General features: G+C 32.3%; 2 long non-coding RNA genes across 2 annotated transcripts in view; both read left to right on the top strand.

The window, feature by feature from the left end:
- Nucleotides 1–41: 41 nt before the first annotated feature.
- On the top strand, nt 42–6968 carry LOC127708783 (uncharacterized). The gene is made up of 2 exons (XR_007985382.1): nt 42–1671; nt 6230–6968. It is a non-coding gene; the product is annotated as an uncharacterized LOC127708783 (long non-coding RNA).
- A 6729-nt stretch (nt 6969–13697) lies between these two features.
- Nucleotides 13698–19544, top strand: part of LOC127708885 (uncharacterized) — a 35005-nt gene continuing 29158 nt past the window's right edge. The window contains exon 1 of the long non-coding RNA XR_007985420.1: nt 13698–14421. This is a non-coding gene — a long non-coding RNA (uncharacterized LOC127708885). The remainder of the gene's footprint in view (nt 14422–19544) is intronic.

The following is a 19544-nucleotide window of genomic DNA, read 5'->3' as shown; positions in this document are numbered from 1 at the left end:
AATTGTCTATTTTCGAACTTCTCCGTTTCCCTAAAAAAAAAATCTCCAGTTTTAATGAATATTAAAAGATATTTACATTTGACATTCATGTCGATTCAGCAGATTTCTTTTTAGAGAAATGACAGAAATAGCTTGTTATGGTCAAGATCCCTTTTTTCCCCAGTTAAAATCAAATGATTTTGCACACCTATCAAAAAAACAAACAACAAAAAAAAAAAACAAACAAAAACACGGTATGTTTGAAGTATTCTCATTGTGATGTTATGCAGCATTTTGAGTTTTAAGTGCATTACTGCTACAGAAGATTTTGAACAGGAACTTTATTAAAATTTTGATAGGAAAATATTTTTGTGGTCTTTACTTTTGTTGCTTTACCGTTGGATATTTTCTTAGCACTTACTAATAATATCTAAAGAATTGTATTTGCAAACATATTTTACTAAATGCAGCTGAATCTGCAATATGCAAATATGTAACAAATGGTAGAAATATGCCACCATAATTTTGCTATTTAGCTGCACACGTTTACCATATTTATGAAAAGGGCGCACTTAAAAAAAATAGAAAGTAGCGACACATTGCACAATATCATTGTGAATTTAAACAAAATAAGGCAGATTTAATGTGGCATTATATGAAAGATGCTTAAATCAATACGAACTCCTGAAACATGTAGTGATGACAAAAGTCCGGAAGTGTAAGCATATCATGCGTTGCATGCAACAATAGCCATACCTAGTTGTCAAATTCGTGAGGTGACTCGGAGAACGGAGAAAATATTTCTCATATCAATTGAAAACTTAGTTGAATTGGTTGTATCGTTTTGATCAACTCATTTGTGACAGCAACCAAGAAACGTTTGTATTGATCTGTGTTTGGGCTGATATAACCCACTTTGAGCAGTTTACATGTATGTGACAGTAACTGCTGTCTTTCAAAGAAGACACAGAGGTGAACACAACCTCTGTAGAATTGTATTATGTGTCTACACTAATGCACACAATTAAGCACGTGTACTGTGTAACTCTAAAAAGGAGAATTTACTTAATGGAAACTAAAATAATCACGGTTGTCAGTGTTTTGTGTGAAAACATCCGTGGTTGTCTATTTAATGTTACATGTATAAGTCACAAAAACGTGTTTTTAGTTAATGTTGTTCGTATTTATTCTTAAGTGAAGCAATCTTATAAGTTTTCGAAACAAGTGCTAATATGAACGTCTTCGAGTACATCATATTTTAAAATCTTTTCTTAACAACAGACTTTAACAACCAAAGTTTACATTTTTGAACTAGAATCTTCAGCTGAGTAATGAACAACACTATATATGTTATCAATCAGTTTATTATTAAATTTTAAGATCAGTTTTTTTATTTTTATTTTTAGTGTATTAAAGTATGATGTAACAGGTTCCCTAAACATGTCTCTTTCAGGCTTCAGTAGTGGCGATTTATGGCAACATGTGTAATATGTCTCGAAATTATCACTAATAAGACAGGCTGTATACCATGTGGTCACGAGTATTGTAACAGTTGTATCCTAGAATGGAATCGACTAAACGACACATGCCCAATTTGTAGAAGAAATGTGGTTAACGTTCAAATAGTCCCATCTCTACCTTCTACCAAAAAACATTGCTTGAATAAAAAACTGAGACATTCACGAAATTTAAGTGAGTATAAGTAACCATTATGGGAAACTTTGTTTGGTAATCTATGCCAAAATATAATACATTTGCAATGGTATTTTAACCCAAAAGGGGCATATTAAGATAAGTTGATCTCAGAGCTAGCTAATTCATGTCTATGATTGTATTATAAATCATAGATTTTTATAGTAACGAGGTAATAAAGTGTCATCATACTGTTCAATTTAAAAAAAAAGAATCAAATTTGGCATTCCAGAGTTATTTGACTTTGACCATCAGATAAATAAAAGGCAGTTTTTTAATTTAGTTATCTTCATACAGTTTTTAACTTAAAGTTGTCATTTCGGCATAAAAAAGGTCTTATTCCTTTTCGAAAGAAATTTTATTTTTGTTTTGCAACTTTGTAATTGGATGATATTGCTAAAGAAATTAAATCCTCAAGTGCAGGATACTTTTTAAAATAATCAATAAAAACTCAAAAGTTTTACACCTAGCTTTTAATTTCTCTGTTGCCTCAGAACGACATTAAATAAATAAAAGAATCCTTCGTAAAAATTATTTTCAATCTGAATAACAGCAGATGTGGAGTATAAGTTGATGAGCCAGGTTAAAAACTAAAGATGCATAGCAAAACAGCCGTTAATGACGATTTTGCCGAAGAGACCAGACAGTATAATTATATTTACTTTTTGGGAGTATATTTTGAAGCCAGTTATTATTGTTCCCTTTTCTTGTAAATGTGTTCCACTGTTTGTATCGTATTATTATTTCCTTAGTACGATTTAATTTTCATCCCACCAATTATTGATACTTTGTCTAAGCTCTAAGTAAACTGTTGATCCTTAAACTCGTCAAAGATTTCAGGCTGATAATTTTGTACGCCAGACGTGCTTTTCGTCTGTATTCTGTAGTCCAAAGGGATATTCAAACTCATAAGTCGAGACCAAACTGACAATTCCATGGCAAATAAACAAAAAGACAAACAGCAGAACAAAAAAAACAACATAGAAAACTGAAGATTGAGCACAATGAACACCAGAATAAAAAGCGGGGTGATCTCAGATGCTCCGGAAGGGTAGCAGATTCTGCTCCATATGTGGCATCCATCGTATTGCTCATGTAAATACAAACCCTTGTGATAAGTCTTATTAGGTAGGTCACATTCGAGGAAAAGAGGACGGGATTTTGGTTACAACAATTGGAACATATTCGTTGTCATTTGTAAAACAGATATTCCATAACGGTCAACCAACTCGAAATGGCGTGTGTAAAAAAGGGATTATTTCAAATTCCCCACTTTGAACTCTTGGTTGTATAGCTTCCTTGTTAGCATCAACCCTCTACCAAGAATATAGTGATAGGAAATGCAAGCTTTTGCATATCGTATTAAATTATGTTAGGTTTGTTATATATTATGGATTTCTATTTATTGATGATTGGTGGTGGTTTTTGATGCATGACTTCTAGCTTTTATTAGTTGTTATTGGCTTTGAACTAGCTGTCAGTAACTGCGAGTTCTTTCAGATCTATTCTTAGTGTCTTTTTTGTTGTGGGGATGTACGAGGGTTGTCCGTAAAGTTCGTGGACAATCTAAAGTCTGCGTAAAAATAGCATTTCAGGTAAATTCTTTTTGCATATTTGTAATCCTGAACTATATCCTAGTTCGGTTATATCAATATTTGTCCAATTTTAAATGCGAAATAATAACACTTACTTCATATAAATATAAGCAATAGGGACCCAGAGCACCGCGAAAATATCACATAACATGCAGGCTGGTGTTTTCATATTTTTGTTATTTTAAGTTTCAAAATCCGCCAAAATATACATGAAACTTACATTGTGACGTCGACAATAGTCTTGACGTTACACCTGCTAAATTTGAATGGTCAACATTTCGAAATGGCGGAGAAATCTCGATTTGAAGCATTGAATCCAGAATCGGCATCACTGAAAAAAAGGAAATTTACGGAAAAGGTGGAGCAGCGGGCGGTTATAAAGTTTTGTGTAGACATCGGAGAAACGCCAACAGAAACACACAAATTCTTAAAACAGTCTGAGAAACATAGCAAAGTTAGTCGTTCATTGGTATTCATGTGGCACAAAAGGTTTGGGGACGGAAGAGACAATTTGGAAGACGATGAGCGGGAAGGTAGGCCATCTTTCAGGAAATCAGATGCGATAAAAAATGAAGTTCTGAACGTTATCAACAGTGACCGGAGACTAACAGTTCGCGAAGTTGCAGACAAGTGTGACATTTCTAAGACTACAGCGCACCACATTTTAGCAAATGATTTAAATATGAATCGAGTATGTGCTAGATGGGTACCGCGACTTCTTACAGCAGAACATTTAACAAAAAGAGTGGAATTGTCAAATCAATTTTAAATTATTAAAAAAGTTTCTCGTGGTGGCATACGATTTCTAGACAGAATAATTACAACCGACGAAAGCTGGTTTCATTACTACGATCCGGAAACTAAACAACAGTCAAGTCAGTGGAAAAACTGTAACTCACAGCCACCAAAGAAGGCAAAGGTAACCAAATCAATTCATTCTCTTCATGGACCGAAAAGGAATGTTACTGACACATGCTGTACCCCGTGGCCAGACTGTTAATTCTGAATACTACTCCAAGTTATTTAACATAATATTTGCTTTTAAAAATAATGAATGATCTTATATTAATAATTAAAACCTAAATAAAATGGAATAAACAGTTTAAGAAGGTGTTTATCAAAGAATAAAAAATAAATAATCAATCTTATTTTTAATTTAGATGCAATACGATTAAAAGTCCGTTTATTTTGTACTTTCAGGTACTGATGCGAGTTTAGTTCAAGCTTTGAGAAAGAAACGCCCTTATTTAGCAGCCAACATAGAGCAAATGATATTACACCAAGACAATGCACCGGCCCACACTTCTCTAAAAACTAATCTAAAAATTGATTTTCCCGCATATCAAATCTTTTCTCCGTGGACAAAGGTTCGACGATTTACCTGAACTAAGACAGGAAGTAATGAACATAATCTTAAAAATGAAAACAGAACAGTTTGAGAAAATATTTGATGACTGGTTAAAAAGATGTAAAAAATGTGTTGTTTTGAAAGGAGACTACGTTGAGAAAAGTTAAAATGCTGACGTCGTCGAACGTCGGAACGTCGGAAATATTTGTTTGGGTGCTCCGGGTGAGAGTTTCTTATGATTTTTAAATTGATGAAAATACGATTATTTAAGCAGGTACTGAAATAAAATTTTGTACACTTTATCAGTAAATCAGGAAATTGGTTATATACTTGTTTTATTTATTTCGGACGGGTAAATAATATTTTATTGAGATTGTCCTCAAACTTTACGGACAACCCTCGTATAAGTATCCATTCACATCCACTCTGTGTTTTTATTAGATGTTTTTCTGTTTGTATCCATCTGACGAGTTAAGCCTTTTTCAACTGATTTTTATGTTGTTTTACAGTTCTTATGGTGTACTATTACACCACTGTCCCAGGTTTGGGGGACGATTAAATTAGTTTAACCCCGCCACATTTTGTATGTGCCTGTCCCAAGTCAGGAGCCTTTAATTCAATGGTTTATAGTTTGTTGTTGTGTTTCATATTTGTTTTTCGTTCATTATTTTGTACATAAATTAGGCCGTTAGTTTTCTCGTTTGAACTGTTTTACATTTGTCATTTCGGGGCCTATTATAGATGACTATGTGGTATGGGATTTGCTCATTGTTGAAGGCCGTACGGTGACCTGTAGTTGTTAATTTCTGTGTCATTTGGTCTCTTGTGGAGAGTTGTCTCATTGGCAATCATACCATATCTTCTTTTTTATATTATATATTTAGTCTTGTTTGTTGAATTTATTTGCAGCCTTTTAATGTCTTGCAACTTAAGCGTTAGCCATTTTACAAAACCAAATTGTAACCTTCAGATGTCTGTTGGGTATTTTTTGTTGCACAATCGCTGTCTCATTGGTATGACATCTTGTTTGTACAAGGCCGACTTACTGAGCCTGATTTTTAACATGCTAGTTCACACGGTAGGAAAGCATGTAAAAAACTCAGACACATAAATCTGATCCCGAGCCGACCAGTATTTTTCTCTACCTACTTTCAGTCGCGTGATTACCAGGACGTTGATTTAACCATCAACTTCTCGTAGCCGAAGCTGTTCAAGTTCAATAAACAAAAACATTCAAATATCTGAAGTCTACAAACTAAGTTTAATAAAAAAAAACTTAGGTGCGGATTAATATGTTTTTAATACATTATTATTAAATGTACACTATTTTGCATTTTTTGCCAAGAAAAAAAAAATCAATACGCATCACATATAGTAACTTCCGTTGTGTTATCATGTTTTGATGCAAATTTAACTCTTTATAGTCGAGCTTATTGGTATGTAATACTGAACATTTTTTTAGATTTTCCAAAGCAATATATGAAAAAAAGGAACATATCAATACGAAAAGTTTGTCTTCCTTGTTGCTTTTCACAAACATAAACCAATAGACTTAGGTCTCTATAAACCGAATCACCTTCTATAATAAACACTTTTTTTCTTATTTTCTTTTCAGACACAGCTTACAGTCATCAATATCAGTACCATTTTAGAATGAGCGATGATTCGGCCATCAACTATGTTATTATTTTCGCTTTAATTCCATTTATCTTAGTTTATGGAGACATGGGCATTAGATATATGTATCAACCAGTGTCCACCGGTTGTCGTTATGGGTTTGAATCAACGAAAAACTTAGCACACGGAACTGCAGAAATTTTTATCAATGTGACAAATTTTATGAATCAGCTAAATCAGGGTTTTCAGAAAATTGTAGAATGTTTTGAAACATTTTTTCATGCGGAATTAAGTTTATTTTCTTCCACTTTCAAACTTGTTCAGGAACTTTACATTTTACTGTTACGGATCGCAAATTTGATTACGAATGGAGTCCAGAACCTAGTGTTTAATTTCTTCAATGGAATATGGGACGTCATGAAAGAATTATGGGAGTTTGTGAACAAAGTTTTACCTGAAGTTGGCTGGTTTCTAAGCAATGCTTGCCGGGTAGTATTACGAATGGTGGTTTATTTCAATATAAATCGTTTAGTAATTTACTTGTGTGAATAGAAAATGAATACGTACATCTGGTGTAAGTATGTTTCGTTCGCGAGACTATAAAAATGTTTATTTTTCAAATTGAGATCAAGTGGTTGTTTCCTTTAAATCATGCACATATCTTTTTATTAGTTGTTTATTTTGTGGTTTACATGTTGTAATGTACCATTATATTATTTATTTATGTATTTCTCTGTGCTGAGTGTTTTTGCGTTTGTTTGTACTGTTTTCCTGTGACGTAGTGTTGTCATTTTAGCGGTTATTTTTTTTAACATTGCCATATAACCTGGAGGTTTGGCTATCCATAAAACCAGGTTCAACCCACATTTTTTCTTAAAATGTCCAGTACCAAGTCAGGAATATGGCAGTTGTTATCAAATAGTCCATTTCAATGTATGTTGTAGTTTGATTTTGTTGCAGTTCAGTGTTTCTGTAGTTCCGTTGTTTTCCTCTTATAGTTGATGTGTTTTTCTCGGTTTTAGTTTGTAACCAGGATTTGTTTTTTCTTAATCGATTTATGACTTTTGAACAGCGGTATTCTATTGTTGCCTTTATTTATTGTGTTTTTGTCGATCTGATAAATTAATATAATATTAAGAAGATGTGGTATATATAGTTATCAAAGGTACCAGGATTATAATTTAAAATATATAATTGCAAATGAGACAACTCTCGACACGAGACCGAATAATTAACAGAAGTTATCAACTATAGTTCACAGTACGGCCTTCAACATTGCGCAAAAACCAATACCGCATACATCTGTAGCAAGCTATAAAAGACACGAAATGACAAATGTAATAAAATGTCAACCGAAATAAAATATTTACTGTATCAGTCATGTATTTCTAATGTATTTGATAAATATACAGACGAAACATTTATAATTTTCGAATAAAAAAAGAAATAACATTTTTCTAAACATTGTTTTTATAAATTCATGATACGAATAAGAGATCCGGACAGGTTTGTTTCGCGCCTACAGCCACCCAGGTGTGAAAATTGATACAAAAATGGGAAAATATTAAGAACATTTCACGAACAAAACATGTAGGAGATATAAAAGCAGCAGTAAATAGATATACGAAGATGTAGCATGAGTGCCAATGAGACAACTCTCCATCTAAGTCACAATTTGTAAAAAGTAAACCATTATAGGTCAAAATTCGGCCTTCAACACGGAGCCTTGGCTCACACTGAACAGCAAGCTATAAAGAGCCACCAAAAATGACTAGTGTAAAACAATTCAAACAGGAAAATCAACAATTTAATTTATATAACAAAAATCGAGAAACGAGAAACACTTATGAACCATATCAACAAACGACAACCACTGAACAACAGGTTCATGACTAAGTTTAATCGTTTTAACAGGCGCCAACCTTCTCCCTAACCTGAACCATTAGTATAACATTACAACATAGAAAGACACACTATAAAATATCAATTGAAATGGCTTAACTCGATCAAAAAGAAATATTAACAAAACGAGTAAACATACACTGAACGAATAAATTTGATCTTTCACACAATATAAATACAATATGTAAAACAATGTCAAAAAGACAACTATAACCTGGGACAAAGTGGCGTTAAATAAAATAACGTACACAAGTAACTCGAGTAAAGTTTTATCATTAATATTTAGTTGTCATTCAATTTGTTTTATTGAATAAAATTCCACTATGATTTCGTTATGCAGGTCGTGTTTGTCGAATAGTGATACAATACTTTCATTTTAACTGTAGGAGCGATGAACTTGTATTGTATATGTGTTGTATTTTTACAGAAGGAATTTTAATAATTTTCATGAAATAAAGTCCGAGTACGTGCTACAAGATTATCCTATTATTTACGTACAGTTAAAAAACTATATATCCATAAATGACCTACAATTGTCCTGAAACATATCTATCAGATTGGAAAGATTTCTAATTGAAATAGTTAAATGTAAAAAAAAATCAAAATGTATTGCTGTTAATGTGAATATTTATAATTGAGAATGGAAATGGGGAATGTGTCAAAGAGACAACAACCCGACCAAAGAGCAGAAAACAGCCGAAGGCCACCAATGGGTCTTCGACATAGCGAGAAAATTCCGCACCCGGAGGCGGGCTTGAGCTGGCCCATAAACAAAATGTATACTAATTCAGTGAAAATCGACGTCACACTAAACTCCAAAATATATAAATGAACTAAAATTAAAAAACATACAAGACAAACAAAGGCCAGAGGCTCCTGACTTGGGACAGGCGCAAAAATGCGGCGGGATTAAACATGTTTTTTGAGATCTCAACCTTCCCCTATACCACTAGTCAATAGAGAATATTCAAACTCACAGCAATAAAGACAGCAATACTCAGTTTAAAAGAAATCCGAGTCCGATGTCAGAATAGGTAACAAAAGAAACTAAGCAAAATGACAATGATGCATAACTTAACAAAGGACTACTAGCAGTTACTGACATGTCAGCTCCAGATCTCAATTAAAATGATTGAAAGATTATGTCTTCATCATATGAAAATCAAGAACAATCCTCCCGTTAGGTGTTTAGTATCATACCATCATATCGTGCGGGTGCACTCGACTCCAATCTTAATTGACTAGGATTGTCAGTTTTCCTATCGAAGGTCGGTGGTTTTCTCCGGGCACTCCGGCTTCCTCCACCCATAAAAACTGACCGCCACGAAATAGCACAAAAGTGGCGTTCAAAAGTGGCGTTAAAACACCAACAATCAATCAATCAATCATACCATCATAAAATATATGAGAAGAACATAACCCGTATCATGCCAACAACTGGTTTTAGAATAAATTTGTTTATTTCAGATGCAAAGACCCTATGAGGGAATCAATATCAATACTAAAATATGCTTTAATGACCTGATAACAGTATAGGAGATATATCCCTTCTGAATAAGTCTGTTTAAGGTTTTGTGAGCTTTTGAGGTGAATGCCAACATTTTTGTGATTTGTATAGAATATTACCATAAAAGATTCGATGTGAAATACCCGAACGTATAAGATGTCTGCATGTTGATTTATATTTACGAATGATGGCCTTAAGCTTGTAGATAAAATTTGGTAAATCTTTTAACTAGTTTGTGATATCGAAAACCCTGATGGAATGATTTTTCAGTAATACAGAGTTTTCATTCATTAAAATCAAATACGTGGTTACATACACGAGCGAATCGAACAAGTTGAGATATATAAACACCACAAGGGAACGTCACCATCTAAAAATGGATAATTAACAAAAGGGAATGAAAAATCATCTCTATTATCGTCAATTTTGGTATTAACACTCCCGTTAAATATATAGATATCAAGATCCAGGAAAGGGCAGTGTTCATTGTTAGTATTAGTTTTATTTAAAGTCAGTTCAGCAGAATAAATCTCTTTAGTGTACATACTGAAGTTGTCATTATTGAGAGCCAATATATCATCCAAATATCTAAAAATGTTATCAAATTTTTGTATTAGATGTTGTTTCGATGGATCTTTGCTGATTTTAGTCATAAATTGTAACTCATAACAATTCAGAAACAGGTCCGCAATTAGTGGTCCCCATTGTAATTCCGATAACTTGACAATATATGTTAACAAAAATGTTATCTAGGAAAAATTCAAGGGCAGTTATCGTATCAAAATAGGTCCAATTGACATAGTTCCTTTGTTTGTTGTTACTTAAAAAATCCTTTGACATAAAGAGTTTGAACATATATATATACGCATTCTGAATTTTAAATGCCAATTTAATCCGGTGTGTGCATTTTTTCTTAGTGAGATTATGAGGCAAAGTGGTATATTGGGTAGAAAAATCAAAACTTTGAACAGATTCGAAATCACCAATATAAGCATGCAATTTATCAAGTACTTCCTACGAATTATTGGTACTCCAAAAGTAATTAATTCCACTATTTTCAAATGCCTTCTTTGAATAATTTATTACCAGGTTTTTGATTGTGCCAAGTATACTAGTAAGTAGAATAGGCAGTTTAGTAGTGGAACAATGGCTTGAAAACGAAATAAATCTGTATTTGTAAGGTTTTTGTTTAGTGCAGCTTCGGAAGCCAGTACATAGCTAGGACTTTCATTGTATTTAGTTCTGCTTGTAAAGAGGTAGATAAAAGTTTATGTTTGTTTAAGATGTCATTTTCCAAAAATGGAGTCAGTTGGAATGTTGGTAAATTCGTGATTTCCTCTTGCAGAACCTCAATGTAAAATTTACGTCAAACAATAATGGTATCATTAGCAGACCTATCAGCAGAGTTAAAAACAAATTTCTTTGGCGAGTTCTTTAGCGTATGTTTGATACGAGAAATAGGGTTATTTCGGTTTTTGATAGGAGTAAAATGTTCTGTAAAATGTTTAATACGAATATCAACTTTGTTCTTTTCGGAATTAAAAAAAGAATCTAAGGATTTTTTTTTCAGCTGTTTCTCGTTTTATCCATTTCGAGCAGTAAGTACTTAGTGAGTCATGGATGATGTTACGACACTCATTCCAATTAATTATTGACGGGGCCGATATTTAGGTCCTTTACTAAAGAATGATTTCAAGTCTTGGTCAAGAACGATGTTAAGGTCTCCTGTTATAACATGGGAACTGGGGCCATAAATATATTCAGAATTACTGCAATTTCATAACGTAGGTGTATTGTCACTGATATTAACACCTTTACACACTTCGCTATAATTAAACACATAGTTCCGGGTAGATTTTTTGTGAACATAACAAATATGAGGGAGTTCAGTAATATCAAATTAGCATGTAATTTGTTATGAATCTGCATGTTATAAGATTCCGATAAAAGAGGAGAAAAAGACAAACAAAATCTTATAAATGAAATTAACTTCAACATTTAGGTAACAAGTTTTTCAAAATTTAGATAGCCTAATTCATGGTTGTTGATAATAAGAATTTTGGTATTCCGTTACAATTATATTTCACAAAAGTCAGTTTTTGTCTTTAATTGCTTTCATATTAATTCAAAGATCGCACAAAAGAGGATTCGTGTGATGTAAAATAGGGCTTTGAATGTAAATGTTATTAATTAAAATTTTTCCAAGAGAAAAATCGCTGAAAAAAAATCATTCATCAGACGAATCAGAATAAATTTCATAATTGTTTAAGAACAAACATGCTATTATTATGTAAATGACACATAAACCTTATCCTTCATGCCAATTCAATTCGTTAATGCAAATTCACATATAAACGCAAGTCTGGATGAACAAAACCAGTCATGCCAACGACAGACCTCTCTATTTCCCTTTTGTAACGCCACACAATCTTCATTTCTATTTCCGGGCTGTCCTTGATCCCAATCTGTAATGTTTAATAATGTATTCGAATTGTCCCATCTCCATGGCCCACTATTTGGGTGATTGGTCGCGCCAATCCAATAAGGACCTGCATCTGCAGTGAACAGGTAATATTAATTATCATTTTTTGTTTTTTATTTCACCTAAATATCACTTACTCCGATTATATGCTTCTATATCAGAATAACGTATATAGTCCCCTCACAAGAACAATACGCACGAAATTCAACAAAACTTTTTTAATGTAATATATCTTAAATATTACTGTATAATTAATAGTTTATATATATATATATATATATTAATAAAATGTTAGTCGTGTACAGATTCGTATATTCTTTAAAAAAACCCACAAAAATCAGGTAAGTAGATAATAAAATATTAGCATCATTGTTCTAACGTTTTCATCCTTCATGGGACTTATCAAGATATGTAACTAAGTAACGTTACCACGGGATAGTGTGACGTTACGTTATTGTTGTGCATAAATTGCGTACTTCCTTTCCGCATTTAGCTTTGCTTTGAATGTCTTAATAAAGCGTTTCTCCAAAACTTTTCTGTATTCCTCATCATCGCGGCGACATTTGTAGAATGGGAAAATTTTAAATTTTCCGTTGGCGCATATGTCTTAAGTGTTCACTTAGTGGAATTTGCCGTAAGTGCGGGTGGCGGATTTGTTGTTTGTGGGTCCACACGTACTCTTGCACTAAGCTTGCCAGTTTGTCCAATGTAATTTTCTTTACATGTTGGGCATGTAATACAATAAATTAAATTTCTGGATTTGCAAGTCATGTGTGCGTTCACATGAAATATTTGTCCACTTTTAAATGTTTTTGATCCACCCGTTTCAAGACAGTTATAATTATCTTTACTGCAAATTCCACATCTTGAATCTCTACATGTTTTCACAGAAAAATTGTTATTTTGAGATTGAAATTTTGCTCCTGTCAGAATTCTTTTAAAGTTTCTTAGTTGTCTCTTACTATTTATTATAGTGTTTGATGGTATAATGTTCCTCATCTTCTCGCTTTCCATTAAAATAGGTAAATTAATTTTTATGGCGTTATACACATTGGTGATGACAGGATCATGCGTGTTAACGAACGGAATTATATTTTTTTCTGTTTTTTGTTTCGGCGTTCGTAGTTGAGCTATACTGAGTTCTTTACCTTTTTTGCACCAGCCTCGATCAGGCTTAACGGGTACTTTTGAAGAAGTAGGTACGACTTCAATTCATTTAGCCTAGTTTCTCGTATATCTTTGTCTGTGACTATTGCAAAGATTCGTCTGGCCATACAGAACGGGATATTCCGTTTTTTGTGTGTTAGATGGCAAGAGTGGAAATTTAAGTACTGATGAGTATCAGTCTTTTTATAGAATATGTCGGTGATAACTTGATTACGGAAAATCTCTTTTGTGATATATAAGAATGGTAACTCACTTGTTTCCACTGTAAATTGGTGGAATAAAAGAAGTTCATTCATAGATTTTGTCCATAAAATGAAGCAGTCGTCTAGAATTCTTTTCCATTTTTCGATTACGTATTCCTTAAAATCCTGGTCAAAATTTTCACCTACTTTGGTGTACATTATTTCTTCTTAAACCATTGTGGTGACGTCAGCCTATTCATTTACCGTGGATTCTTTTTCTAGAATCAACGCTTCCTAAATCTGCCGCTGAAATTGACTCACCAAATTATATTCAATTGTTTCCTTTGTGTGCCTAATTTCATTAAGTTTGAATTGGCTAATTTACTGATTTCTGTTCACTAATGGAATTAATTTAAAAACTTACCTTTATTTTTTGTAATTTGTATATGCCTTCACTGGGAATCGAACCTTTCCTTGAAATCTGTTATGTGTGACTGACATCAACACATTGACGAAACCTCTCGGCTACCAATGGGTTACACTATAGATGTCTATTTTATATATTTAAATGAACATCTGATATACATCGGTTCATCGGACACACAGGGCTTGTACCTTTATATAGACACAATAGGCAGTCGTATGGTATGAGTTGGTAGCCGCGAGGTTAGCATGGTTAAAATCAATGAGTTAAAGATAGGGATTTGTCGGTTTAGGTTCGAATCCCTGTATTCTCTCTGTTGTTCCAATTCTTAAATGATCCTGTTTTTTTTCTAATTTTGCATGTAATAGTGGATATTTTTGTAATAATAGCGAGTTTTACCGGTTTTTTTTTAATTATTATTGGCTATTTCACATGTTTGAAACAAAAATGATTACATTCTATTTGTCAATTTTTGTTTTATAAATATAGTATGATTTCATCTGTTTTACTACATAATTTTACAAAGGTTTGTTCACAAATTCCTATGCGAGAAAATCGTGATGTGCCTAGAGTGCTAGAAAATTTTCGATAACATACTTGTTATATATACTTTATATATGCTTTCTGGTCGGGTTGTTGTCTCTTTGACACATTCCCCATTTCCATTTTCGATTTTATTAGCAATAATTTCGAATATGTCTTATTTTGTTTAAACAGCTAATATTCATATGCCTGGTAATATAAAGATCTTTAAAGGTATAAGTGTTATATTTGTATTTTGTTAACCAATTAATTGTGATCTGAGATTTATCAATGCATCGTTGGACACGATAACATGGTTATTTAAACTCACTTACAATACCTTCTAATTAGGAAAAGGCTTTAATTTTGAAAAGAAATTAACACAAAAGTTTAAGTCATAGATACAATGGATAAGCGTAGATTCATGAAAAACAAACCATTCGCCCTCCGGACTCATGGTTTCTTTTTCAAGAATCCACGCTTATCCATTGTATCTATATAACTTAATAGCCCATAACAAGATTGGCATATGAGGAAGCGACTTTTGTGCCCATAGTAGTTCCCTTTATTTGTCGATATATTTTTCCATCGAAATTTTTTTCTAAAATAATTTTAAGAGCTTTGATGATGAATTCTGTCTTAAATCGTGAATCAATCAATTCTCTTTCTTCTTCGATCCAGTGTTGGACTGCTTCAATGCCTAAATCATGTGGAATATTTGTGCATAAGCTTGTAACGTCAAAGGTGGTTAAAAATGTACCCTTTGGTACAGTGCCTGGTATAAAATTCAAGAAATCTATATCGTCAACGACATAACTCGGAATCTTCGGGCAGAGAGGTTTAAGTAGTAAATCTATGAAATGGCTCAATCTATGAGTATACGATTGTGGTCCCGCCACTATTGGGTGGAGTTTTACATCAGTCGGTTTATACACTTTGATATATTCTCTGTTTTGTCCTAGAACTCCTTTTTGTATTTCTTTTCTTTTATGTATTTTGGGTAATCCATAGAAATTACTTTCTTGAATTTTAAAGTTACACAGTTTATCTTTTTCCTTTGAGGTAAATGAATCAGGATATTTTTTAATCAACTGTTTTATTTTTCTCATAAGCGATTATCCATATTCCTCTTTTCCTCCTTGTAAAATTCCGTGTCCTTTAATTATTGAAGTACTTTATCCTTGTAATATTCTTTGTTCTAATTACCACTGCACCACCTTTGTCAGCTTCTTTTATTATTATAGAATCATTATCTTTTAATTTTCGCAATCCTTTCTTTTCCTTAATTGATAAATTTTCTCTAGTTTTCTGTTCTGATATTGGATATTTAGAAATAGTGTTAATAAAAAGTTCTAAATTTTTATCTCTATCTTTCGGAGTTATGAAAATAGATTTATTCCTTGCAATGGATTTTTCGTCTTTATTATCAGATCCAAAATATTCTCAAAGTCGTAGTTGACGGTTGAATGTTTGTATATCAGTTTGCAATTCGGCTAAATTTGGTTTCGGTGTAGGTGTAAATTTAAATCCTTTCAATAATAGAGTAATTTCGTTATTATCCAATTCATTGTCAGATAAATTTATAATTTTTGGGTCAATTGTATCGCTGTTTAAATCGCTTTGTTTGTTAAATTTGGCTCTCGGTTGTAGAAGCGGTTCCCTAAAAAATGCTGAGTCGGAATTTCTTCATTTTCTATGTAGTTTGTACTTTCGTATCGTTGATCCGACCTCGCGTTTTGTCTTCCTTGGCTCCTTTCACTGCCGTATCCTCTTCTAGAGAAACGTTTATTTAAGACATTCAAAGCAAAGCTAAATGCGTAAAGGAAGTACGCAATTTATGCACAACAATAACGTAACGTCACACTACCCCGTGGTAACGTTAACGTTACTTAGTTACATATCTTGATAAGTCCCATGAAGGATGAAAACGTTAGAACAATGATGCTAATATTTTATTATCTACTTATCGATTTTTGTGTTTTTTATGAATATATATATATATATGCTCAGAAACGGGCCCTTTAATTGGATTCAATAAATATTCTTATTCTTATTTAAAAAGTTTAGCTAACTATTTTTGCCAATATCCATGTGTTTGGTGTAACTTTTTGAAGTTTTCATTTGTTACTCGTAAAAAGAATCATTCATCATGTTGTATGTTGAATAATGTACAAATAATGATTAAAGTATTGTAAAAAAAATGTTCAAATTGTTGGATTTTTTATTTTTTTTTAATTTTGATTAAATTTAGTTGCATCATTTAACGTTGTATTAGTCAGACAAAGCATACGCTTGATTTTGGCACCCACCATTGAACCTTTATTTTTGCAGTAAACTATTAAATTCTAATTGTCTTGCTAAAAATTTGTCTCAAAAGCGAAGTAACAAAATAGTTTCACAATAAAGTTGTAAAAACAAGATAAATAAAACAGGGTTTATTTTTTAATGTGGTTTCTCTTCTAAGATATTAAAATAAAAAAAATTGGTTTTATATTTGATATTTTGTTTGTCAAAAATAACTATAATAAATGAGATTTCTGCACTTATGGGACACGTTTTTGGCCTTTTTAACACTTGTTTATTCGAGCGTCACTGATGAGTCTTTTATAGACGAAACGCGCGTCTGGTGTAAATATAAAATTCCAATCCTGGTAACTATGATGAGTTTATTTACATAATATAATGGAATTGTATGCGACTTTCATACAGGTGAGAGGTTTAGCTAGCCATAAAACATGGTTTAATCCACCATTTTCCACAGAGGAAAATACCTGTACTAAGTCAGGAATATGACAGTTGTTTTCCATTCGTTTGATGTGTTTGAGTTTTAATTTTGCCATTTTCTTAGGGACTTTCCGTTTAGAATTTTCCTCGGAGTTCGGTATTTTTGTTATTTTACTTTTTACATTCAGAGATAAACTGATACGATCTTTGTTTAATTATGAAATTTTGAAAATATTTGAAATTGAGGAATATGACCCCATCCAAAGCTTAGATACCTTGTCCGGAATTTGTTTAACTCTGGTTTTATCGGCTGTTTGTATTAGGTTTTTGATTTCCAAACGTTTCGACCTCCAGCATTACATAAGAGACATTAATTGTCGAAATGCAAATCTTGTAAAGTAAATTTAGTACCGTTGATATTATCTACATGACTTTGAAAAGATTTACCAAATATACTTTTTTTTAATATCAATAGCCCATTAATAGTTATTTTTTATATTAAGCATAACGTTATTCATCAAATTACTTAATTAATCTAATTCATAATTTTGATGCGCATAAGATTATACAATAAAACACCTAAGGAATACTAATTAAAAAACCCACCAAGTGTAGCTAATGAAAAGTAAACGCACATGGAAACTTTACTACTTCTGTTAACATATATATATAAACGTTCACTTGTGTGAAATACATTGTGCGGTATGGATTACTTCGATTAATTACCTGACTTTAAAACTCTGTTACTTTTTTGCCATTTGGCATTTTTTCAGAATCACGAAAACCTAATTCATTTCTACACCGAGAGGCTTTATTCCCGTCATTAATTCATTCAAAAACAAATTGTTAAACTGAATTCAACAAAAATGTAATACTTAAACAAACATGAATTATGCCTTATATAACAGAATACTTGAATTATGACTATACCTCGTTTACTGGCCATTTGTTTCAGCAAATTACTGCCAACAGTTATTTTAATTTCCGCAAGATATCTACCTAGATTCCTACAAAGTTTCTGTATTTTTTGGAACCGAATATAAAGCTGTCCTTTAAAATTTCTAGAGATTCATAAGGGCCTGTGTTGATCACCTGGATCTATATGCATCTTCAACGATGGTCACATGCCATTATTAAAGACTAAAATATAATTCATTACTAAAATCGCATGGTTGTTGATTATGTATTTCTGATCATTTTGTTTGGTTTACTTACTATATTTTTTTGCTTCGAATGAAAATAGGTAAAAATCATCATTCTACGGCAATAACTCCTATAATTCATTGACAAATGTCAAGATGTTTTCTGAAAGACCATTTTCAATGTTTCCAGTTTCTCTATATCTTCTATAGTTTTTGCTCAAAACATAAAAAAAGAATAAAATGGTCATTTGAGGGCAATAACTTCTATACAGAGTCAAGTGACAATTTGGACTATGTTTGACTCATCATTTTTGCTGTTTACGGTTTTTCTTTTTTATAGTTTCGTAAAATTAGGTAAAAACATCATTTAAAGGATCAAAACTACCTTAATGAGTCGCTGACATTTTCACCTAGGTTGACCTTTTGAAGATTTTTTTAAGCTGACCATTTTTGCTGTTTACATTTTTATCTATCTGCTATAGTTTCACCGAAAAAAATGGGGGAAAAATAATTATTCATGGGCAATAACTATGCGAGTTATCTGAAAATTCCGGCGTTGTTGAATTGTATGTAAATTTTGTTCTGGTGATCATATTTGCTTTGTAAAGTTCTCTATTTTTGAATAGTTTTCAAGATAAATCGGAAAAAAAATAAAAAATAGGGAAAATTGACATTTAAGGGTAATAAATCCTGTAAGGAGTCATCCGACAATTTTGGTCGAAATTAACAATATGTAGATCTTGACACTCATAACGTATTGCCCTAATTAGATTTTTTCTATCTATATCGTCCCGCTCCTAAACTGCAAAAAGACAAAACTTGCGTTTTACCTCTATGTAATATTTTTGCCTTGGGCCTTCAACACATCTTTTGTGGACAAGTTTAGTTTATTTGACCAAGAAGTTTCCGAGTTGAAGATTTTTGTAAAAGTCAACGAACGACGACGGAAAACACGAACGTCAAGTAAGTACAAAGGCTCAGACAGGCCCTTCAGGTTAAGTTAGCTAAAAACATCAGTTGAAAAATTAACTTCCACCAATTTCATTTCAAAAGTATTATGAAGAGTGAAAAGATTCTATCAAAATTTCCAATTTCAAGCTTTTCAAACCGAAATTATTTAATTTTAACTGATAGTCGCGCATACTGTAAAAGAAAAGCGAAAGATTCCAAAGGGACATTCAAATTCATAAGTCGAAGACAAACTGACAACGCCATGGCTAAAAAAGAAAAAGAACAACAGACAAACAACAGTACACATAAT

Source organism: Mytilus californianus, unplaced genomic scaffold, assembly GCF_021869535.1.
Source record: "Mytilus californianus isolate M0D057914Y unplaced genomic scaffold, xbMytCali1.0.p SCAF_7, whole genome shotgun sequence".
NCBI classification, from domain to species: Eukaryota; Metazoa; Mollusca; class Bivalvia; order Mytilida; family Mytilidae; genus Mytilus; species Mytilus californianus.
This window is presented reverse-complemented; position numbering and strand designations above follow the sequence as displayed.